We start from the raw sequence: 9,965 nt of genomic DNA, 5'->3' as shown, positions 1-9,965 counted from the left end.
GGCCTGTTAAAAATATAATTTTAAAAATAAAGTCAAAATTAGCCGACGGAGTCTAAACGAAAGTTGTGGAATACGTCTCCACCTACACGTGGAAATAAAGAACGTCAAAAACAAAGCTCGTATGCGAAAGTTACGAATTTTCGAAGTCGAAGGTGTAAAATACGAGGTTGGTGCGAGGAATACGCCCAACGTACCTTCGGACGCCTCGCGTACCGAAGTACGCCCCGCGTACACCAAGGATTACGCTGCGCGGTATTTTTCCTTATGTGGTCCGAAGCGAGCCACGATGACCCAGCCGATGTCCAACGCGTGCCCCCTTACGCCCCGCGTACTTCGCAGGAACGCCCCGCGTAATGCGAGGCCTCGCAGTATTAAAGGAGAGCGAGGGCAGCTCATTTCTTCACACCTTTAACCTCTTCTTTCTCTCTCTACTCTCTCACTAAAGCTCCCAAACACCCCCGAAGACTAGGAAACCTCCCTAGCACTAGAAGAAAGCCTCGGAGCGCCCGAAGGCTCCGAGAAAAAGAGTTTTTCGGTTTGAAACTCTGCCCGCGCAGAACCCGGTTTTCATCAAACCTCCTGGTTTCGTCAAAGGAAATCATATTTTTAAGAAGTGAAGCGATGTTCAAGTTGGAGTCACCACCTTATCAGGTGAGTGCATAGTTTCTTTCATCTTACACATAGATGAAGTATTTTATATAAATTACGTGCTATGTGTGCATATTATCTGTTTATCTTGAGATCTATGCTGGAAGAAAGATTTAAACTTTCAGATCTGAACTGTATGTGTATTTTCTTTTCAGATCAAATCATTTTTCTTCAGATCTCACTATATATGTATTTTCTTTTCAGATCTAAACATTTTTCTTAAGATCTGAACTGTATATCTATTTTCTTTTCAGATCTAACCTCCTTTTTTTAGATCTGAACTGTATATGTATTTTATATCTACAAATATGTTGGGTAGAACATGGGTAGATAAATGATGAGGGATGAAAGATGATATAGATGAATATTGGCAGCTGCATCACAACCTGTAGATGTTTTCGAACTACGATGTACTCTAAACATCCTAGTAGCTGCGCAAAAGGATAATATCTGCAGCTGCGCCTAATAGAATACGTCATAATCCTGGCAGCTGCGCCTAAATGATAATATTGGCAGTTGCACCTAATAGATAACATTGGCAGCTGCGCCATAGGCAACGATGGACTTCGTGCTTAATCCTTAGGAGAATCCTTAGGAATGAAAAAGTGAATGATAGATGATTCTTAGGGTAGATCCTTAAATAATATAGAAGATAATGGGGATGGGTAATTGGGTTAATTGTGTGATGATGAAACATAATAACTTTATTATTGTGGGTTGAAAACCCTATGTATTCACCAGGTTTCCCAACCTGACCCACTCAGTTTATTTGTATCACATGTGTTGATACGAAGCTACATTACACTGAGAGTTTAAAGGAGATGAAAACCATTAGTGTAAATACATGTAAGGTCTGTTTATCCTTATGTTTCTGTATCGACGATGACATCCCAAAGTTTTAATATAAACAAAATGCATTACTTCGGAAATGCTTTGATAATATCATTATCATGTTTTCTAGGAACAAATTTCGCAACACTTTTCTTTAAAAGTATACTCTGATTTTCAAAATGAAGCATAAACAAATCAGTCTTTTCTGGCCATGAAAATAGGGATGTCACAGTTAGTATCAGAGCATTAGTTTAAGCGAGCTACGAATTTATAGGATTTCTAGACTTAAACTTAGAATGCTAAGTGATGATTGTGAGATGAGTGTCTGCTACATTTTAGACACGAGCACTAGTTTATTTTAGGAAAGATGCCTAAAATGCTTTTATGTACTAAATGATTTATGTTTGCCGTATATGCTATTATTTGTTCGGATCTATGGTATGTTGTCGACCGGATCTGGAAACCTTACGTGTTTAGGATTCTAATCGTTCAATTACGATATTAGAACTAGCATGTAACGTTTCCGAGTGATAATGAGGATTTAAACTTCTATCTTAAATAAATATCTAAATTCACCTACCTTGGTGTATAGATCAACATGGTGAGAACCCGAAGTGGACTTGAAAATGCAAATGGGGACAAAAATCAGCAGCCTCGTCCCCAAAGGATTGAGCAGGTGTCGATAGTAGAAGCTGCACCAGAGCCAGTCACGATGGCTGGAGTACAAGCCATGATTCGGGCTATGATGGCTGAACAGAGGGAAGAAATGAGGTAACAGTTGCTGAATAATAGGGATGAACCTTCGATGCCTGTTGAACAATCAGAACTGAATGACGGATAGTCAGAGGAAGGGAATTACAGCCGCACTGTCAGTCAAGTTGAACCCCCAGTGGCAAGAAGGAATGACCCAGAGAGGGGAATCAACAGAGATGGAAGTATGTATAAGAACTTCTTGGGTGCCAAACCAACAAGCCTTTCCTGAATCCCAAAGCCAGTAGAGATTATGGACTGGATCTCCGAAATGGAGATGGTATTTGAAAGCTGCAACTGTAGCGACAAGCAGAAAACCGTCTTTGCGGTCAGACAACTGAAGACCGGAGTTTTAAGTTGGTGGAAGTTATTAGCAGATACGATGCCACGAGGAAAAGCTCTAAAGATGTCTTGGGAAGCGTTCATGGAGCAGTTGAAAACACAGTACTGCTCTGAAATAGATCTGATAGATCTAAACAATGAGTTCCAGAACTTGAAGAAGGGGAGAATGAACATTGACGATTATGCTACTGCATTCACCGAGAAGATGAAGTTATTTCCATACCTGGTGCCGACTGAACTTGCCAAGATAGAGAAATTTGCTAACGAATTGCCATCATACTTTGGCCCAACAGTTAAAATGGCAAGCACGTTGAAGGCAGCTGTTAGAGCAGCCAAGAATTTTGAGACCCAGTTAAGAGAAAGGGGTCTGGAGAGAACTAAAGTTGGTGAGAAAAGGAAGTTCGATGGATCCTCAAGGTCCAACGAGAAGAGAAAATTCTCGAAGTCTGGTTCGAAGAAGTTAGAAGTAGGAGGGGGTGAAGTAAGATGATGTGATAAGTGCAAGAAGAAACACTCAGGAAAATGTGGCGATGAGGTGACATATTTCAAGTGTGGGAAGTCTGGGCATTAAGCCAATGAGTGTACATTCAAAAAAGGGTGTGTTATGGATGTAATGAAGAAGGGAACTTCAAGCAAGACTGCCCAAAGAGGGAAGGAGCTACAAAGCCAAATGCACCGCCCAAGCCAAAGGCAACATCATTCCATATGATCCTTGATGAAGCAGGTGGCGATGCAAGGAATTAAGAGGAAGGATCTATAGAGTATCCATATAAATAGGATCATGTGATGTAGCCTAATATAAGAGGCATAGTCTAGGGTGAACTTGAACATCTATGGAATCGTTTCAAGAGATAATATAAAACCTTGATTTTGTTATCTGATGTGTTAAATGATTATTTGAAATTCTCGAATGGTGACTTGGAAAAAAAACTGCGAAACAATACTTGGGACGAGTATGAGTAGGTGTGAATGGTAGTAGAGGCCTATACTATCGGAAGCACATGACTCGTACTTGGATCGGGGAAGGTCAAAAGGTTACCAAGAAGCTAGTAAATGATTTCATTTTGTTCATGCCGCCGTTACCATCGTTTCGGTAATGACTAAGAAGATGATTGTTATTCCGACCCTAGTGGTCACATCAAATTGAGTCCGACTAAGATGAGTATGTTACGTGGTTCAGAGAACCAAGTTCGATGTAGCATCTGACTTAAGCCAGAAGATTGAAGTGAAAGATAATCGAAACAATCAATAGAGGTTGTCACAACGATTGTGGAAAGCATCAAGAAAGCTCAGGAGGAAGCTTTAGAGAAGAATGACTGAAAGGAAGAACGTTTAGGCAAAACGTTGGTGTTCGGTACGAATAATCAAGGATTGAAGGTATTCCAAGATGGACGAAGTAAGAGATCTTCTTATGGAAGAAGCTCACAAGACCATGTACTTGATTCATCCTGGTAGCACTAAGATGTATAGGGATCTGAAACCCTACTACTAGTGGCCGACGATGAAGCTCGATGTTGCAAAGTATGTGGCCGAGTGTGTAACATGTGCAAGAGTTAAGGCACAACATCAGAAACCATATGGGAGTTTAGAATCTTTACCTGTACCCATGGGTAAATGGGAAGACATCACCATGGATTTTGTGACTAAACTGCCCAGAACGAAGAACGGTCACAACATGATTTGGGTGGTCGTAGATCGGTTCACCAAGAGTGCACAGTTCATAGCAGCCAGTGAGAGATGGTTTATGGATAAGCTTGCAAATGCTTACATGAAGGAAGTTGCGAGACTTCACGGTGTACCTTTAACGATTGTATCAAATCGTGATAGTCATTTTACATCAAGGTTTTGGAGGAGTGTACAAGAGAAAATGGGTACGAAGTTGTGTTTAAGTACAGCTTACCATCCGTATACTGATGGTCAGAGCGAAAGAACGATTCAAACACTGGAAGATATGCTAAGAGCACGTACTCTGGAATTCCATGGTAATTGGGATGAGCACTTACCTTTGGTAGAGTTTTCCTACAATAATAGTTTCCACTCGAGCATCAAGATGGCACCTTATCAACCCTTCTATGGAGAAAGGTGTCGTACGCTGTCTAGTTGGCCTAAGGCTGGAGAAAAGTAGTTTATGGACCCCGAGATAGTCCATCAGACTGTTGAAAAGCTAAAGGTGATTAGGGAAAGGATGTTAGCAGATCAGGATCGTCAAAAGAGCTATGCTGACAAGAAGAGACGACCGATGACATTCAAAGAAGGAGATTCGGTTTTGCTTAAAGTCTCACCATAGAAGGGACTTATAAGATTTGGGAAGAGAGGAAAGTTGAGTTCAAGGTTTATTAGACCGTTCAAAGTTCTTCACATGATTGGGAACCACGCTTACAAGCTAATAGTACCAGAAGAACTAGATGGTATTCATAAAACTTTCCATGTGTGTTATTAGAGGAAGTTCATGGGAGAAGTTGCCGACATAATCCCAATTTCTGAGTTAAGGATAGATGAAAATAAGAGGCTAATTGAAGATCCGGAGGCGATTGTTGACCGTAAGACGAAGAAGTTGCGACGCAAGATGGTCGACTTAGTACTTGTGCGATGGAAACATACGAATGGGCCAAGCCTCACCTGGGAAACGGAGAGTGACATGATGAGTCATTATCCGCATCTGTTTGCTGATGCATGATTCCGGGACAGAATCATCCAAAGGGGAGAAAATTGTAACGCCTGTGTTTCGAGGCTAAGCATTAGTATGATGATGTAATAGTCAAGGTCAACCATTGTAACCTATTTTGAAGTAATAAAAAGGAATTACTTGAATATTATGTGAATTATGTGCTTATATACTTGTTTATAAAGATATAATAAATGAAGAATGAAAATAAGCGTCAAAAATAAAATGTTAGATAAACCCGATATCTATGAAGAAAGTTGTAGTGGTTGTGACAAGGATTCGGGAGATATAAGGACCGTCGAAATCCAAGTTATAACGAAGAAGTTATGGTCTATAGAAGTTTCTCGCCAAAACCGGCACGCCACTGTGTGGCGTAAAAAGTGAGTTTACGATAAGGTGATTTTAGCCTTAGAAATCTAAACTAAAGTCGTAGCATACGTTAAACCGAGAGCGTGCATAAAAAGAATGCTCAAATCTGACTTCGTATGAGGAGGTTATGATTTTTCTAAGTTTCAGCGTATCAGTATGCAGCCCGGAGTTCGAATAGTAGATCGACCGATTTTTAGTCGACATAACCTAAACGAGAATCGAAGGTCTCGTTAATCGTAGCACAACGGTAAAAAGACAGACGAAAATGAACGTCGGATGAAGAACTTATGGGTTTATAACGGACTTTTCCTGTCTCGACCTGTTAAAAATATAATTTGAAAAATAAAGTCAAAATTAACCGACGGATTCCAAACGAAAGTTGTAGAGTACATCTCCACCTACACGTGGATACAAAGAACGTCAAAAATGGAGCTCGTATGCGAAAGTTACGAAATTTAGAAGTCGAAGGTGTAAAATACGAGGTTGGTGCAAGGACTACGCCCAGCGTACCTTCGGACACCTCGCGTACCGAAGTACGCCCCGCGTACACCAAGGATTACGTTGCGTGGTCTTTTTCCTTATGTGGTAAGCGAGCCACGATGACCCAGCCGATGTCCGACATGTACTTCGCATGAACGCCCTGCGTAATGCGAGGCCTCGTAGTATAAAAGGAGAGTGAGGGCAACTCATTTCTTCACACCTTTAACCTCTTCTTTCTCTCTCTACTCTCTCTCTCTCTCTCTCTCTAAACCTCCCAAACACCCCCAAAGCCTAGGAAATCTCCCTAGCACTAGAAGAAAGCCTCGGAGCGACCAAAGGCTCCGAGAAAAAGAGTTTTTCGGTTTGAAACTCTGCCCGCGCAGAACCTAGTTTTTAGCAAACCTCCCGGTTTCGTCAAAGGAAATCATATTTTAAGAAGCGAAGCGTTGTTCAAGTTGGAATCACCGCCTTATCGGGTGAGTGCATAGTTAATTTCATCTTACACATAGATATGAAGTATTTTATATAAATTACGTGCTATGTGTGCATATTATCTGTTTATCTTGAGATCTATGCTGGAAGAAAGATTTAAACTTTTTTTTTCAGATCTGAGCTGTATGTGTATTTTCTTTTCATATCTAAACCTTTTTCTTCAGATCTGTGTCCCATATAAAAGCTTAGATTGAGATTTTAGAAAGGATATATATATCCTTGACTAAAGATGATTATTAGCATAACCTTTTTCTTTCAGACTTTTGTTTTCTATAAATAACACTTAACATAATAATCATGCTCCCACTAACATGATAATTATTAGCATAACACTTATGCTCCCACTAGCTTTGACATGTATCCAGAAATCAGCTGGACTTCTAGAAATCAATACTTTATTGACTTTCTTACCAAAGTTCAGATTTCTGATTCTAGATGCTTCGATAAAACTTTATCTAAGCTTCTTAAACTCATACACCTTCCCTTAGATAGCTCACATGTGTGTCTAAACAATTTAAGAAGTATGAAAAGGGATGTCGTAATCATAGTCTCAGTTGTTTAGACCTTTTCCATTTCTCACAAGTCCATGTTAGTGTGCCGGTTAACCACACACGCTCCACTAACGACTTTGAGCATGCAAATATCACAATTGCTATCTACTTAAAATCTATTTAGCGAAAGCGTTTCCTCACCATCATTTTCATGAATCGGAGAGAAACCTTATGACACTTAGATTTTATGGTGTATGTGTTCCTATCCACGTGAATTTCTCAAAACCATAATCACAAGACAAGGTTAGTGACAAATTCAAACTCATATGGACTAAACTTGTTCAATCTTAATTTCTTGCCACCTGGAAGCATAAGGACCTACCATGTCTTCCAAGTTGTCAAGAAACCGAGAACTCATATAACTCACATGCATAGTCCACTTTAACCGAAAAGGGCATAGAAACAAGAATTATGTCAGCACGATAGGTCATAAACCTCAAGTCGTGTGCTAGTGTTTAACAATAGGTTTATTCTTGATTAGTTCTTGAAACTTGTCAAGATCTTTAAGACTCCCACTAACCTCTTGACATATATGATTCACTTTGTCAAGGAACATTACTTGACAAACAAATATTCAAGAGTTAGTGCGGACTCTTATCAAGACAAACACTTCACATAATTGGCCTTAGTTGATCTTTGTTTTATCCAAAACATCACAACTTACCAATTTCAAATGTACAAGAGTAGAAAACATTTTACTCTACATTTGACAAGTGTTATAAACCTTCTTTAAGATATATCACTCAAGTTACAATCTTGGAGTATGACTCTAAGAATTGTTTTGGAACGAAGTATGACTCATCTTCTTGATTTAACCACTATTGGGTCAAAATATGGTTTATACTTTGCTTTTCTAAGCATTTATTGTATTTATTATTTGGGCCGAAAATAGCATTGGATTATTTGTATTTTGGGCTTGGCCTTAGGTCCATATATATATAAAAGTAAGTGGTGAGGAGGGGGTGAAGCCTAGAGGAGAGTTATTGGAGAGGAGCATATTGTAGAGAGAGAAACAAGAGAGAAGAAGAGTGTGTGTGAGAGAATCTAATGTGTATGGAGTATCACTCATATCTTTGAATACATCATAGATTCATCTTCTTCTTCTCCTTCTATTCTATTAGATCTGAAATCATCCGCTTGATTGGGATTCCGCACCATCAAACGGATTTGATTGATACACAAGCAGATTTGGGGACTTAGAAGTGGTATCAGAGCTTGGATTGTATCAATCAATTTTTTCAGATCTGGAGCTTATTTGATCTTATTTTGAAGAGATTTTCGCGTTTCTGGATAGATCTTGGCAAAATAAGGGGGGTTTGTTCTTCGCGTTTTTCATAAAAACGAGTTTTTGATCGAGTTTTGGAGCAAAAAGGAGCAAAAAAACGCTGTTTTTCGTCGTAACCAGCGATTTCCGAGGAGTTTTCGGTCGGAGTTTTCGGCCCGAGGTTCTCGGTCACGTGCTCGGTCCGAGCTTTCGGTCCGAGGTTCGCACGTGTTCGGTCTGGTGCGTTTGCGGTGCACGTGTTCGGTTCACACACGTTTTCGGTCTCGATCGCTAGCAGCCTCGTCCTCGGTCTCGCATCTGATTCAGCAAGCTTCGCAGCAGTCTTCGCACTCAGCAACCTCGCACAGCAGCTTCCATTAAGGAAGAATCAGCATTGGAGGGTGCCGGGGATCGAACCCGGGACCTCTAACTTCTTCAAGTCAGCGCGCCTTACCAACTCGACTAGCAGATCCTTTGTCTCATCCCTTCGAAATTTAAAACATAAGTTGTCCTTCTCGGTTTCAACTTTCGAAAATTGGCACTTTTAACCCCAAAAATCAATTTCTTTTATTTTAAAATTCCATTTTCAACCCAAAAAATTTTAGTTTTTAATTTTTGATTTTATTTTTAACTTTTGACCTTAAAATTTTGACTTTGACTTTCAAGCTTGACCTTTGACTTTAAACTTTGACTTTTTCGTTTAACTTTTAAATTTTCAAATTTAGCCTTTCGATTTGACTTTCAAGTTTGACTTTTTAAGTTTGACTTTTAAATTTGAATTTGAAGGTTGACTTTCTCGGTTTTTAAGTCAAAGGGCAATTAAAAAAAATGAGTTCCGCATCAATTCCGGTAAATAGAGTTTCATGTACTCCATCTTGTGAAACTATTATTAAATTTCTCCGAGATCAAATCGATTTATTAAAAAGAGAAAATGAGGACCTCAAATACGAAGGCTATACTCTTAGGAAAGGTCAGAAACCTCTGAAAGCTCAATTAGAGGCCAAGACTAAGGACTTTAGGAAATTACAAGAAGATTACAGCAACAAGTGTGAAAATTACGATCACATTAAAAAAAACTTGTTGCTGTAACTGAAGAACTTGACGCTTTGAAAATTAAGTGTGGAAAAATAGATGTTAGTTTCAAAAATTATACTGCGTCAAGTAAGACAGTCGAGTCCTTATTTGAAACCCAATTAAAATTCAAAGATAATCAAAACAAGGGTCTAGGGTATGATAGTGTTCCTTCACCTTTCAATCATAACTACACATCCATCCCTACGACACAGGAAGAAATTGACGGGGAGGCACATCTTCAATATGGAAAACCAGCTGGATTTGTGTCAGGAGGTATTCAGGTTGAAAATACTAATGTTTCTACCTCATGTGCAGGTAAAGTAGCAGAAGATGAGAACAAAGAAAACACCATTGAACAAACCAACATCTCCTTGAACTCTGAATCTGTTGCTTCAAACTCAGCTGCTTCTGATCAACCTGCTGTTGAGAAATACAGGCCTCCAAAACAAGCAAAATCGACGGCTTGCTGTAAGTGTGCATGTGGGAACAACCAGAGACA

This window comes from Lactuca virosa, chromosome 3, assembly GCF_052849685.1.
Source record: "Lactuca virosa cultivar CGN04683 chromosome 3, Lactuca_virosa_CGN04683_v6, whole genome shotgun sequence".
In the NCBI taxonomy this organism is placed as follows: Eukaryota; Viridiplantae; Streptophyta; class Magnoliopsida; order Asterales; family Asteraceae; genus Lactuca; species Lactuca virosa.
The sequence above is the reverse complement of the archived record's forward strand: the minus strand, read 5'-3'. Positions refer to the sequence as shown.